The sequence below is a fragment of the Salvia splendens genome, chromosome 2 (genome assembly GCF_004379255.2).
Source record: "Salvia splendens isolate huo1 chromosome 2, SspV2, whole genome shotgun sequence".
NCBI classification, from domain to species: Eukaryota; Viridiplantae; Streptophyta; class Magnoliopsida; order Lamiales; family Lamiaceae; genus Salvia; species Salvia splendens.
The window spans coordinates 4,059,870-4,075,775 of record NC_056033.1 but is presented as its reverse complement, the minus strand read 5'-3'; the positions used below and the strand labels follow the sequence as shown (position 1 = coordinate 4,075,775).

Sequence of the window (15,906 nt, the reverse complement as noted above, 5' to 3'; positions counted from 1 at the left end):
ATATGACTTGGAGAGACAGAGAGAGTGGAAATTAAAGGTACGGTTTTTAAATAATTTTTTTTTCCTACCAATAAATATATAGTCATACTTAAAAGTTTTATACAAATAACAACCGAGATACAAAATTACTCAAAGTAAGGAGTAATTTAAAAAGCTTTAGTAAAAAACATAAATGTTGTCTATTGTTTGGGGGTATTTGATTGTCCCCCAACTTCCATCAAAAAGAGGAAGTTGGCTCAAAATCCGAGCTACACTTTTTTCCAATGTTTTAAAAACCGGACCGATGAGTGAATCGGTAGAGCTACTGGTTTACGGTTCAACTGGTTCAACCGGTTGAACCATTGGTCGAACCGGAATCCATATAAATTAATTAATAAATATATATATTTTTATTTATATACTCCCTCCGTCCCGCACTACTCGCACTTATTTCCTTTTTGGGCGTCCCAAGTTACTTGCACTCTTTCCATTTTTAGTAAAAAATTTCACCTACAGCCGTCATTTTTTTAACTTTCCTATACACTCATTTCTTAATCTCCGAGCCGAAAAGGAAATGAGCGAGTAGCCCGGGACGGAGGGAGTATATTATAGGGTATATTTAAGCATAATTATTAAGTGGCATGATGAGTAAGTCACGTGACTGACTTTTGTGGTAGTTGGATAGTTTTTTTTTAATCTTATTTTCTTCTTCTCAAACCCTATTTCTCCTCACAAACTCTATTTCTTACTGTTGCACCGCCTTCACTTCTTCTCCTCAATTTATCTCTTAGATATCAGGTCTGCTCATACACTATGTTCCTCACACTCAAAATCTTTCGTCCTTATTTCCCAATTATAAATCCATACATCATTCTAATTTTTAAAGACATCTCCAGCCGTTGCCGACGATGGAAGTGGAAGAAGGTGTTAACAGCTTGATTATATGAAAATGTGTTCTAAACTTTGTGTTAGATTGTTGTGTGCAAGAGAGCAGTGAGTTCAACGGGTACGACTGTGGAAGACTGCTTCTGCTTGTAGGAAGAAAAATGGACTTTTTTTTTAAAAAAATCACTTCAATCGGTCCAACCAGCAGGCGATTTCCGGCCGTACCGGCCGGTTTACACGGTCCAAAACAGCTTGACTAGCAAACGGTTTTTATCATCGAATCGGACCGGACATGCCACCGGTTCGCGGCCGAACCAGCCGGTCCGATTTTTAAAACATTGCTTTTTCATGTGAAAGGCCAATTCACTTTTCTACTTTATATCACTATGTTTTTTTAATACTACTATATAAATAATCATTCAATTTACGATACATAATCATCAAGAAACAGTGCATAATTTCTTGCCAAAATATTTTTCAATGTTCAAACACAAATTAAGTTCAAATTGTAGAAGTTTAACGAATCTTCAAAAGTCCTAGTATTTCAGTTATAATAATCCTGATGCTAATTGTAAAATAAATAGGAAGTAAGGAAATACTTAGATGATAAGAATTTAAAACGAGTAGGAATTGCATTAACTATATTGATTAATAAAATAAAACGATAAATCTACAAGAAAAGAAAAGGCGGAAAGAAAAAGAAGGTTAGGCCATCCACAACGCTGTTCCTATACCGTTCCTAAACCGTTCCTTAAACTACTATTTGCGGGCCCCACTGTACTTTTTTACTCCATTCCTTAACTAAGGAACGGAACCTGCAACCCTCAGTTCCTTAACCGTTCCTTAACCATTCCTTAAATTACTATTCATTCAATTTCATTTTTTATTTTTATTTCCAACTCAATTCAATTAAAACAAACACACTTTAATAAAATTAAAATAACATTACAACTTAAAATTCAAAAAAATAGAAAAAGACATAATTAAAATCCTAAAAAAAATAAAAATTGACATAATTTAAAATACAATTTTATAGAGACAACCAAGAATAAGTTTGTCCCACATCGAAAGTGGAACATAAAACATTCAAGGATGTCTCTATAAAATAGAGACAACCAAGAATGAGTTTGTCCCACATCGAAAGTGGAACATAAAACATTCAAGGTTGTCTCTATAAAATAGAGATAACCAAGAATGAGTTTGTCCCACATCGAAAGTGGAACATGAAACATTCAAGGATGTCTCTATAAAAGAGAGACAACCAAGAAAGAGTTTTTCCCACATCGAAAGTGGAACATAAAACATTCAAGGATGTCTCTATAAAATAGAGATAATCAAGAATGAGTTTGTCCCACATCGAAAGTGGAACATAAAATATTCAAGGATGTCTCTATAAAATAGAGACAACCAAGATGAGTTTGTCCCACATCGAAAGTGAAACAAAAAACATTCAAGGATGTCTCTATAAAATAGAGATAACCAAGAATGAGTTTGTCCCACATCGAAAGTGGAACATGAAACATTCAAGGATGTCTCTATAAAAGAGAGACAACAAAGAATGAGTTTTTCCCACATCGAAAGTGGAACATAAAACATTCATGGATGTCTCTATAAAATAGAGATAATCAAGAATGAGTTTGTCCCACATCGAAAGTGGAACATAAAATATTCAAGGATGTCTCTATAAAATAGAGACAACCAAGATGAGTTTGTCCCACATCGAAAGTGGAACAAAAAACATTCAAGGATGTCTCTATAAAAGAGAGACAACCAAGAATGAGTTTCATAAATTCGCAAGCCCATCAAATACATATGGGCTAATACGAATTTCTAGTATTCATTTATTTGTAAAAATTGTTTTTAAATTTCTAGTATTCACGCGTTGAATGGGAGGCCGCCACGTCGCCTCGGCGCGTGGCGGAACGTGTCGTGCCGCGTCTCGCGGGAACGGCACCCGGCACGGCACCGGCACGGAATGGCGACGACACGGGCGGCTGCAACGCGTGCCGCCGCGGTTCCGTTCCTCCGGAACGAAATAAGGCACCGCAACGGCACGCGTTGCGGATGCTCTTAAAGAGTGGTCGTAATCAAGCAATATCGGTTGGTCCATGTGTGTTGAATTCATAAATTCATACTCCCTTTCACCATATGAATAAAGTCATAAATTCATACCCCCCTTTTACCAAATCATTATTCGCGTGCATAAATTGATACCCCCATCTAAATCATTTTCTATAAAATTTTAAAAAAATATAATCACTATATTAATTCATTAACTAGCTAGGAGTTATTTCACCCAATTATATTTCATTGAATATCAATTTCATCTGTTAATAACATCTAATCAGGGGCGATAAATTAAAGGTTTGGGTATCTGGGTATATAACCTTTTAACTTAAAATTTTTAAAAATCAAAGAAGCTGTTTTTTTAAAGTGTAATTTCAAATTGATTCACTAAAGATAGATTAAAACTTGTGACTGAAGTAAGGGTCTCATCAATAAAAAAAACATTTATAAGACATACGAACAAAAAAGAAATTATACAATAAAATGCAACAACACAAATCTATTTTTGCTACTAATATCTTACGTTAGTGTACTTGCTAATAACTTAGGTAAAAAAATTATACAACAACACAAATCGATTTTTGCTACTAATATCTTACGTTAGTGTACTTGCTAATAACTTAGGTCTAACACTTGTTTTATTTTCTTGCATCTATTTTGCTGCTGCAACTTATACTAGTATCTAGGTACTTTTGTACTCCTGCATACTCCTAAGAGCACCCGCAACGCGTCGCACGGGTGTCTCGTATTTCGTCCCTCCGAGACGAGACGGCAGCGAGACGCGTTGCAGCGTCCCGTCTCGTCCCGGTCTCGCCGAGACGCCCGTCCCACCGAGACGGCTAGCGCGCCCGCCCGACGTGGCGTGCGCTGGCGCTAGGCGTGACATCCACTCGTCGGCCCGCGAGTGGGCTTCGTCACGCTGACGCAATAAATCATTTTTTTAAAAAAAAATTAAATTTAATAAAAAAAATTAAAATTCAAACGGTAATGTTATCGTTTTCGACCGCTTTATTTATTTATTTTTTCTTTTTTTACTCTATAAATACACCTATTTCATCCTCATTATACACACAAACACACATCTATTCTTCTCAAATCATCTCCATTTCCTCTCCAATTTTCATCACAAAATGTCCGGCGACGGAAACTCTGGCGGCTCCGGCGGGTTTGACATCAACGCGTTTGGCGACTGGGGGAGGATGTACGATGTATTGGGTGGTTCGGGTTCCAGTTCGTCGACGCCGGGCATCCAAGGCTCGTCGACGCCGGCGGGATACCAACCACCCCATTTTGATGTGGATGCATACGCTCGTCCCTTCGCCCCGAGGTATTCGCAGGGATTATCCCAAATTAGGGAGAATTATCCGGATGGCCCCCAATCCGAAAGGAGGACGAGGCGGTGGAAGCTCCAGGGCATTCGACGCCGTGGAGGAAGAGGAGGAGGCGGCCGAGGAGGAGGAGGATGTAGGCCGTCATCTGTACAGCCGCAAGGACACAATGGCTCTGTACAACGCCTGGATCAACATCTCGTACGATCCCATCGTCGGGAATCAACAATCCCGGAAGTGCTTTTGGGAAAAGGTCACCGAGGCCTACAACGAGATTAAGCCGAAGGGGTCCTGCCGCCGCACATTGAAGATGCTCCGAAGTCATTTTTGACTGAGTCCACAGAGAAGTCATTGAAGGCTCATTACCAAAGAAAGGCCACTGGAGCCAACATTCTGAGATCGGCTTTGAGAGTCTATTTCGACGACGACGGCAAAGAATTCAAACATGTCGAAAGGTGGGCCGGCGGTGTCCAGTCTAGCACGGGCTCGACCTCGAAACGCACGAAGCACACGGCGCGTGGCCAATACTCGTCTAGTGGGGGTGGTTCAGGGGAGCACCACACAAGAGGTTGCCTCACAGGAGGTTGAGGGCACGATAGACGATGCAGGGGAGTCCTCCCGTGGGCGCCGTCGGCCGCAAGGGACTAAGGCGGCTAGAGGGAGGAGGGGCCGAAACGAATCAAGCCCATCATGCCGGCATTGTGTATCTGGCGGGACAACTTGGTATTCAGCCTCCATTCGGTGCACCACCACCGCCTTCGGGGGATGATTCGTCGGCGGAGTAGTTTTTATAATTCCTATAAATTTGTATTTTAAATTATGTCTTTTTTTAATTTATTTTTCCACGAATTTAATTATGTATTTTTTTAGGATTTTAAGTTGTAATTTTATTTTATTTTATTTAATGAAGTGTGTTTTTATTAATTGAATTTGTTGGAAATAAAAATAAAAAATGAAATTGAATGAATAGTTAAGAGATGAGATGGTTAAGAGACGAATAAGAGATGCAGGGTTGCAGGTGCCGTCTCTTAGTTAAGAGATGGAGTGAAAAGTACAGTGGGGCCCATGAATAGTTAAAAGCACCCGCAATGCATCTCGCGGGTGTCTCTTATCTCGTCCCTCCGAGACGAGACGGACGTTGGACGCGTTGCAGCGTCCCGTCTTGTCACCATCCCACCGAGACCCCCGTCCCACCAAGACGGATGGCGAGTCGTCTCGCCATGCGCCCACGCGACGTGGCGCGTGCTGGCGCCACGCGTGACGCCCACTCGCCGTCCCGCGAGTGGGCTTCGTCACGCTGATGCAATAAATCATTTAAAAAAATCAAATTTAATAATAATAATAATAATAATAATAATAATAATAATAATAATAATAATAATAATAATAATAATAATAATAATAATAATAATAATAATAATAAACCAAACTGTAATATTACCGTTTTCGATCGTTATTTCTTTTATATATATATATATATATATATATATTTTTACTTTATAAATACTCCTATTTCATTCTCATTACACACAAAAACACACATCTATTCTTCCAAAATCATCTCCATTTCCTCTCCAATTTTCATCTAACCTCTCCAATTTTCATCACAAAATATCCGGCGACGGAAACTCTGGCGGTGGTGGCTCCAACGGGTTTGACATCAACGCGTTTGGCGACTTGGGGGTATGTACAATGTATTGGGTGGTTAGGGTTCCGGTTCGTCGACGCCGGCGGGGTACCAACCACCCCATTTTGATATGGATGCATACGCTCGCCCATCCGCCCTAAGGTATTCACAGGGATTATCCCAAATTATGGAGGATTACCCAGATGAACCCACTCCGGAAGGAGGACTAGGCGGTGGAAGCTCCAGGGCATTGGACGCCGTGGAGGAAGAGGCGACCGAGGAGGATGATGATGTAGGCCGACATCCGTACAGCCGCAAGGACACGATGGCTGTGTACAACGCCTAGATCAGCGTCTCGTACGATCCCATCGTCGGGAATCAACAAACCTGGGAAAAGGTCACCGAGGCCTACAACGAGATTAAGCCGAAGGGGTCCCGTCGCCGCACATTGAAGATGCTTACCAAAGCGGAGCCACGGGAGCCGACATTCTGAGATCGATTTTGCGAGTCTATTTCGACGACACCGGCAAAGAATCCAAACATGTCGATATTTGGGAGGTCGTTAAAGACGAGCCAAGGTGGGCCGGCGGTGTCCAGTCCAGCACGGGCTCGACCTCGAAGCGCACGAAGCACACGGCGGGTGGCCAATACTCGTCTAGTGGGGGCGGTTCAGGCAGCGCTGCACAAGAGGTTGCCTTGCATGAGGTTGAGGGCATGGCGGACGATGCAAGGGGGTCCTCCCGTAGGCGCCGTCGGCCGCAAGGGACCAAGGCGGCGAAGGCGGCTAGAGGGAGGAGGGGCTGAGGCGAATCAAGCCACGCAGGCTCCCAAGGGCCGCCCTTCTCCTTAATGTCCATGTACTTCACCGCCACGATGGCGGACACTTCCCGCATGACGCTTGCCCAATTTCAAGCCCATCATGCCGGCATTGTGTATCTGGCGGGACAACTTGGTATTCCGCCTCCACCGCCTCCGGGGATGATTCGCAGGCGGAGTAGTTTTTATAATTTCTATAAAATTATATTTTAAATTATGTCTTTTTTTTATTTATTTTGCCACGAATTTAATTATGTATTTTTTTTAGGATTTTAAGTTGTAATTTTTATTTTATTTAATGAAGTGTGTTTTTATTAATTGAATTTGTTGGAAATAAAATTAAAAAATGAAATTGAATGAATAATTAAGGGATGAGCTGGTTAGGAGACATATAAGAGATGGAGAGTTGCAGGTTTTGTCTCTTAGTTAAGAGATGGAGTGAAAAGTACAGTGGGACCCATGAATAGTTAAGAGATGCGACGGTTAAGAGACGGATAAGAGACAACGTTGCGGATGGCCTAAGAGATGAGACGGTTAAGAGACGGATAAGAGACAGCGTTGCGGATGGCCTAAGAGATGAGACGGTTAAGAGACGGATAAGAGAAAGCGTTGAATTATGTCTTTTTTTATTTATTTTGCCACGAATTTAATTATGTATTTTTTTAGGATTTTAAGTTGTAATTTTTATTTTATTTAATGAAGTGTGTTTTTATCAATTGAATTTGTTGGAAATAAAAATAAAAAATTAAATTGAATGAATAATTAAGGGATGAGATGATTAAGAGACGGATAATAGATGGATGGTTGCAGGTTCTGTCTCTTAGTTAAGAGATTGACTGAAAAGTACAGTGGGGCTCATGAATAGTTAACAGATGAGACGGTTAAGAGACGGATAAGAGACAACGTTATGGATGACCTAAGAGATGAGATGGTTAAAAGACGGATAAGAGATAGCGTTGTGGATGTCCTAATATGTTACCTTTTGGAATTGTGAACCCTTTTTAATTATGTATTGAAATTTGTATATTCCTAACCAAAATTTTGAGATGCCATTCTTAGAGTAGCACAGTCCAAGAAAATACTTTCCCACACACACACTCACATGTACACACACTGCACTGCACCATATAGTGTATGTGTTGGGTCATGTTTGTACAAACTATTTTCTCAAGTACCATCATCATTCTTTTTATGGGGTACTAGTATTTATTTCCCTATGTTTATGTGTCCAGCCCTTCTGACCTCTATACCAGTCCATTTTATCACAAATAATTTCAGTTACAACTGCTTCCCTTATTTTCTTTCAATAATTGCATAATATATTATGCGGTCAAACTCAATGACCACTCCCATTATTACTTTGTGTAATCCCTCATTTTGTAAATTTTATTTTTACATATAAGAAAAATACTTTATCAAGTTGTGTTGATTAATGGAAGTATTATAGTTTATACTTCTCCATCAAGTGATCAGTGATCTATGCGGTTAAGAGACAAATACTCCTTTCAATCCCACAATAAAAGTCACACTTTATTATTTTGGTCCGCCCACTATAAGAGTCACACTTCATTTTTACTATAAATGGTAAGTAGATCTTACATTCCATTAACTCACCTTACTCACATTTTATTATAAAATCAATATGAAAAAGTGAGTTTCATATTCAACTAACTTTTCTAATCCACTATTATTTACATTTCTTAAATTTCGTGCCTACAATAAGAGTGACTCCTTTTTGCGGTGCCACGACAGACGTCCCGATTTTTAATTTTTAAAACAAACTCTATATATACGGCTCGTTGAACTACATTTCATTCGTACCACTTGTTTAATTCCGTAAATTGTTTAATTTGGTGAATTTGTGAATTTTAATATTGTGGATGGCTGTCGGGATGTCCTTGGGGATGTCTATCATTGTGCAGTGGGATGTCCTTATAACGTGGCAGTGCAGTGGGAGGTCCTTATGACTGGCGAGGGCGTAACGGTAATTTCAACCCCAACCATGTATGGGAGGACTACTTGAAGCTTGGAAAGAGACATTATTTGGGGGACGTGTCTCCTCCGCGGGCGACGAAGAGAGGTAAGGCCGGCGGAGGAGGAGGGGCGGCGCAGTGCCAGGTGGAGGGGTGCGAGGCGGCTTTGGCGAACGCCAAGGACTACCACAAGAGGCACAAGGTGTGCGAGATGCACGCCAAGGCCCCAAAGTCGTGCTTCTTGGAATCGACCAACGCTTCTGCCAACAACACAATATGTAATTAAAAGTTAGTGGAATATAAGTCTCTATTTTATTATAATAGAAATAAAAATTGGTGGGAAATAGCATGTGCCCGGAAATTTGTCAATCTTAGTATTTTTTATAGTGTTTGTTAATTGAATATAAAAATTAGTAAAATGAAATGGGTTCGGTAGAAATAGCAAATTTGTCAGTCCTAATATTTTGGTCATGTTATTTAGAGCATCAGCAATGGAGGCGTCAAAACCGCGACGCCGATTTTTCACTGACGCCGAACCATTGCGACCGGCGTCGGCGAAATCGGCGTCAATTTCGGCGTACCCATGCCGATTCGTGTGATGACGCCGGTTCTAACGCCGATCCTCACGGCGCCATTGTAGGCCCCGGATCGGCGTCAGAAATTTTTTTTTCGAAAGCACTATATATACGCGCTTTGGACGTCATTTTCATTCGCACCACTTGTTTTAACGAGTACTCTCTCTATCTTTCTCTCTGTACAAGATCAATTTAAGAAATGAGTAATGCCAGTGGTAGTGGTGGTGGTAGTGATGGGGATGCTGATGAGTACGAGCGTATGCTGAACGAAGAGCTAGATGCCTATACGAGTCGCGAGGTTGATCGATGGATGCAGAGTTATATGCAGCCGCCGGTACCTCGCCCACGACTAGTTGTCCGCCGTCGACAAGTGGTTGATCGTGATCATGTAGCTGCACATCAGCGCCTGTTCACAGATTACTTCGCAGAGGAGCCGCGTTTTAACGCCAACCATTTCAGGCATCGTTTTAGGATGATGCGGGACTTGTTTATGCGTATTGTTAACGGTTTGGAGCAGCGATATCTGTATTTCCGCTTCAGGCACGATGCGGCTGGTAAACCCGGCCACACCCCTATTCAAAAGTGCACTGCGGCAATCAGGCAGTTGGCCTACGGCACTTCTGCACACATGTGGGACGAATACATCCACATCGGTGAGACGACTGCCCTCGAATGTATGAAGTATTTATGTCAGGGCGTGATTGAAGTATTCGGTGATCAGTATATCCGAAAGCCTACCCCCGAAGATTGCCAGGATCTGCTGCGGATGCACGGGGAGCAGCATGGGTTCCCGGGAATGTTAGGCAACATGGATTGTAAGCATTGGGAGTGGAAGAACTGTCCCGCTGCCTGAAAGGGGTTCTACACGACCGGCTACAAGGGAAAGAATCCCACGATGATCCTCGAGGCCGTAGCTGATTACCGGCTGTGGATTTGGCATGCGTATTTTGGGATAGCCGGTTCGAACAACGACCTAAACGTCCTCAACTCATCGCCCCTTTTCAACGAGCAGTGCCAGGGCGTCGGTCCGGCCATAAGATTTGTCGCCGACGGCAACCAGCATGATATGGGCTACTACAAGCCACGGCGTCGCCGCCGCCAACGTACGAGGTGGGGTATCTCACGATGAAGAAGCCCTCATCCAAGCACATGCCGACATGCGTCAGACGGAGGCTCATATTCGACTCCAAAAGGATTTAATTGAAGAGTTGTGGGCGCGGAGGATTGGAAGACATTAGTTTTTATTTAAATTTATGTAATTTTTTTAAATATATTTTTTTAAAATTATTGTACTTTTTGAAATTTTAGTAGTATTATTCAATTTTCCTTTATTTATCTCGTAAATTAAATTTCGTATGTTGCTACAATTGTAAATTAAATTTATATAATTGTTATTAGCGATGTGGATAGGCTATATGAGGGCTATTTGATGTCCAGTTGCATGTCCAGATGATGTGGCAGGAGGATTTTAGTGCTGGATGATGTGGCAGTGGGAAGGCTATGTGAGGGCTATGGGAGGTCCTAGACCATTGTGGATGCTCTTATGGGCACCGACAATGCTCGGAATGTTTGCGAATCCGAGCTTAGAAATTTTGCGACGAGCCATGAAAAGAGCATTTATTAATTGTGGTCGGAAAGTGATCGGTATTTTGTTTTTAGTGAGCATTTTTGCGTATGTACCGATTACTTTAGTGCTCGGTTTCATAGGTTTCATGCGATGGCGGAGTTCGATGAGGCGAAGAGGAGTTGCAGAAGGAGGCTGGCTGGCCACAATGAGAGAAGAAGAAAGAGCTCGCAAGAGCATACTACCTCTTTTGCTAGGAGACAATATCAAGGTACCTTAAGGCCACCAGCAACGCGTCACGCGGGTGGCCCGTATTCCGTCACTAAGGGACGGGACGGCGGCGTGACGCGTTGCAGCGCCTCGTCTCGTCCCCAGCCTGTTCCGCGTTCCGTCCCGCCGTGACGAATGGCGAGACGTCTCGCCACGCGCAGAGACGACGTGGCGCGCTCCGACGCCATGCGTAACGCCCACTCGCTGGCCCGCGAGTGGGCATCGTCACGCTGACCCAATAAATTATTTTTAAAAAAAAATCGAAGTAAATAAAAAAATCTAAAAATAAAAAACAGTAATATTACCTTTATATTACCCTTTTTCCTTTTTTTTATTATTTATTATTTCTTTTACTCTATAAATACTCCTAATTCATCCTCATTTCACACACAACTACACATCTATTATTCCCAAATCATCTCCATTTCCTCTCCAATTTTCATCTAACATCTCATCACAAAATGTCCGGCGACGCAAACTCTGACTGTGGCGGCTCCGGCGGGTTCGACATTAACGCGTCCGGCGACTGGGGGCATGTACAATGTCCTCGGTGGTGGTTCCGGTTGGTCGACGCCGGGGGGTACCAACCACCCCATTTTGATGTGGATGCATACGCCCGTCCCTCCGCCCCGAGGTATTCGCAGGGATTATACCAGATTCGGGAGGATTATTCCGTTGAACCCACTCCGGAAGAAGGCCGAGGCAGTGGAGGACACTTCCCGCATGACGCCTCCCCAATACCAAGCCTATCTTAACGGAATTGCGTTTATGGCAGCACAACTTGGCATTCCGCCTCCTCACGGCTTCAGTGCACCTCCAACGCCTTCGGGGGATGATTTGCCGGCAGAGTAGTTTTTTTTCTATAAAATTGTATTTTAAATTATGTCATTTTTATTTTTTTAGGATTTTAATAATGTGTTTTTTTTGTGAATTTTAAGTTGTATTTTTATTTTATGTTGTAATTTTATTTTATTTTTAATGAAGTGTGTTTTTTTTTAATTAAATTTGGTTGGAAAAAAAATAAAAAATGAAATTGAATGAATAGTAATTTAAGGGACGGTTAAGGGACGGAGGGTTGCAGGTTCTGTCCCTTAGTTAAGAGAATGAGTAAAAAACTACAGTGGGGCCCATGAATAGTAATTTAATGGACGGTTAAGGGACGGTTAAGTGACAACGTTGCGGATGACCTAGTCTTACACTTAAATTCTCTCTTATATCACTTCAAATTACAACACACCTAATTTTAGCCTTTTACTATCATAATCTACCCATTCTCAGCCTTATATTTGGACCATACTTGCATTCAATTTTCTCAAACCAAATTTTTGTTTGAATCTTTCATCTTCTAAGAATTGCAACTTGCTCACATAATTCATTAATGGAAAATGTTTTAGAGACATAATGGCAATGCCATAATGAAGACTATATAGTAATTGTGCATTATATTATTATTTTTATTTGAAATAATATTATGTTTAAATACTTTATTACCCTTTACATTAAATTGTTCATTAATACACTTATTTAAGGACATGCTCTGATTATGCATATTCAATTCTTTTGTTAACATGCAAACCATATATTACGATTGATGACAATTCTTTTTTTTTCATCTCATCTTTCAATTCATTTATTTAAACACAAATATTTAACGTTTTAAAATATTATAATTCCATTGAGTCTATATATTTAGTGTTCATTTATGTATTAATAAAGGAATGATATACTTTATTAGCAAATAAATTATAATGGATTTCTTATCAAATTAGTTTTTATAATTTTAATTTTTTAAAAAATAAATAGCTACATAAAGTATAAAAAATTTGTTATCTGACTTTAATTAAATGTAAATAATCATATTTATAACATATGGCCAGAAACAATTACATTATAATTAAATTGTAGCAAATTTTAATATTGATAAATTTATTTTTTGTCACTTTTTATTCACAAGAATCTCTATAACATATGAGAGTTTTTTGCACAATTCACCATAACATGCTATACATTTAAATTTGATATATGATGTAATAATACCAACTGAATTTAAGAATTTGATTTTAAAAATATAATAATTTTTTATTTTTATTTTCTTTAAAGTTCTTAAAATTTGGAACGTTAAAATCGAAGCTCAATCAAAAAATAATCATACGTTCTTAACTCGTCTCTTTAATAATTTGAATATATGTGGATAATATTTTCTGTTTTTCTTAATAAATTCACAACATGCAACAAATTAAAATTTAATATGTGGTGTTTTAATACTAATTGAGTATGCGGTTTTGAAATAATTTCATAATTTCAATTTTAATCGTTTACTTTCCAAAATTATAATTTTTAAAATTTATGGTTTTTGGAACGTTATGTTGAACCCCCGATCACAAAATAATCACACGTTTTTAATACATATATTTAATATTATAAATATATATAATTTATTTTTTTCTTTTCTTTGTAATATATTAGAGTACTTAGCTCAAATTCATTGTAACATGCAACAAATTAAAATTTGAGTATATGAGTGTAAGAGTATTAACTAAGTTTACGGTTTTGATTTTAAAATTTTCATAATCTAAATTTTAATTCTCTACTTTCCAAATTATAAATTTATTTAAACTCTCAACTCGTCTACTTTTTTATAAAATAGTACGATTAGACTTCTTGGATCCACTAACTATGCAATAAATTAAAATTTGATATATAATATTACTAATTAAGTTTAGTGCTTTTATTTTAAGAATTTTATAGTTTTAATTCTTTACTTTCAAAAATTTTAATTTTTTTTAAAATCTTAATTTTTAAAATATTACATCAAACCTCAATAAAAAAAATAATCACACATTCTTAACTCATCTATTTAATATTCTAAAGACATATACTTAAAGGTTTCTCCTTTCCTTTACAAAATATTAGAGTTATTGGCTCATTCACTATATTTTTCAACAAATTAAAATTTGATAATCATACTGATTGAGTTTACGGATTTGATTCTAATTCTTTATGTTCTAAAATTTTAATTTATTTAAATTCTTAATGTTTGGAATGCTACAATCGGACATCGATAAAAAATATAATAGCATGTTCTTAAAAGTTTATTTAATATTTTTAAGTTATGTAGTTAATATTTTCTCTTATTTTAGTATAAATATTACTATAATTCTTAACTCAGTTCGATATATCATGCAACAATTAACATTGATATATGACGCGGAGTATTAATACTTGTTGAGTTTGTATTTTAAAATTTTCATGATTTTAATTTTAATTTTTTTACATTCAAAAAAATTAATTTCTTTAAAGTCTTAATTTTTTTAATATTACAACTAAGATCATATAATCATATGTTGTTAAAATTTTAAAGCTATTTTAATATTTTCTTCCTAACTCTTTATATTAGATAATATTAATAAAATGAGTTTATGATTATTTATGTTCTTAATTTTAAATCTCAATTAGTTGATATATGATACAATAAATAATTTAAAACGTGAGTAGTTGTCTATCCAATTATTTTTATAGTATATATGGATATATTGATGATGAGAACAAAATAGTGCATATTTCATGGTATTGTTAATGTTAGGGTAAAATAGTCTCAATCTAAAAAATAGTTATGACAAAAAAACATAGGGCTATTATGGCATGGAGATATTATGTCTCTAAATCAGTATCCTTCATTAATTTGGGTGCATTTAAGTCATCTAACATTCTCACCAGCCGACACACTTTTTCCATGTGCATTTACTTCGTTAATTAACTAAGTATTTCAAAAGGTTGAAGTTGAAGTTTAAAAAGTTATGTATTTACATTTTACCATAGTTTTGGATTATCAATCCTAATAATGTATTTATTACTAATAAAATTTTAAAATTAAATGAAAAAAATTAATACTCCTACTTGTTTACAGCGCTCCAAATTAAGTTTTACTAAATTCTTATTATAATTAGTTATGAAATATGACTATAAGTTATTATCTCGATCTCATAACATATCATTCACTTTCCTTTTTAATCTGTACCAATAATTAAAGATGATATATTTCTATTTATAATTGCAGACATAAAAATGGTGGGTGTGGGCAGATACCCACCGCAACACTTACACAGCAACAGTGGGTGTGTTCTCTCATCTGTCACCGGCGAGGTACGCCTCGCAGAGTGCCTTGCCGGCACCAGATCTCCCGGCGATGTGCAGCGCCGCACTGTGCAACCTCATTGCCGAGAATCGGGCCCTGCAGGCAGCTCGATGCCACCCAAGTTGGCAACGGCTGCAAGATAGGGCCGGGCCGGGTCGCACCAAAAGACCGGGCCCATGTCACGTTTGAATCTCATGCGCGGCCCGTAGTCCGCTTTCGGGATCATTTCGGGTCATGGTCACTCGGCCTCGGAAGATGACGGAGGTGGAGATTGCTCTGACTTGTGGAAGCTGCCTTTGGAGTACTAAGACGTGCAATGTTTGTTTTTTTGAAATATCTCTTTTTTTTGTTATGATTTTGTCTATTAATGAATTTTTGTTGTATGATTGGATTTATTATCACACCTTTATGAATATAGGATTAATGAACTTGGATTCTTGGTTCTGGGCCTACTTTAAAATTTAAATTGACTTGGATCTAGTTATTTCTATAACTTAGGGGTTAAATTTATATCAGACTGAAAAGTAACTTTGATTAAAGAATGTAGCCCAAAACAAATCCTATAACATCAAAATTCGTCAATTTAATGGATGATTTTATCAAAATTGGGTAAGTGTGCTATCTATGTAAGGAGGACAATTTTGTTAATTTGGTTTGTCGTGAGATTAGTTGAATTTTGTATGTCTT

At 38.3% G+C, this 15,906-nt stretch overlaps 1 pseudogene; it reads left to right on the top strand.

Moving 5' to 3' along the window:
* The first annotated feature begins 7,498 nt into the window (after positions 1-7,498).
* LOC121760470 lies at positions 7,499-15,642 on the top strand (annotated as a pseudogene).
* The last annotated feature ends 264 nt before the right edge of the window (positions 15,643-15,906 follow it).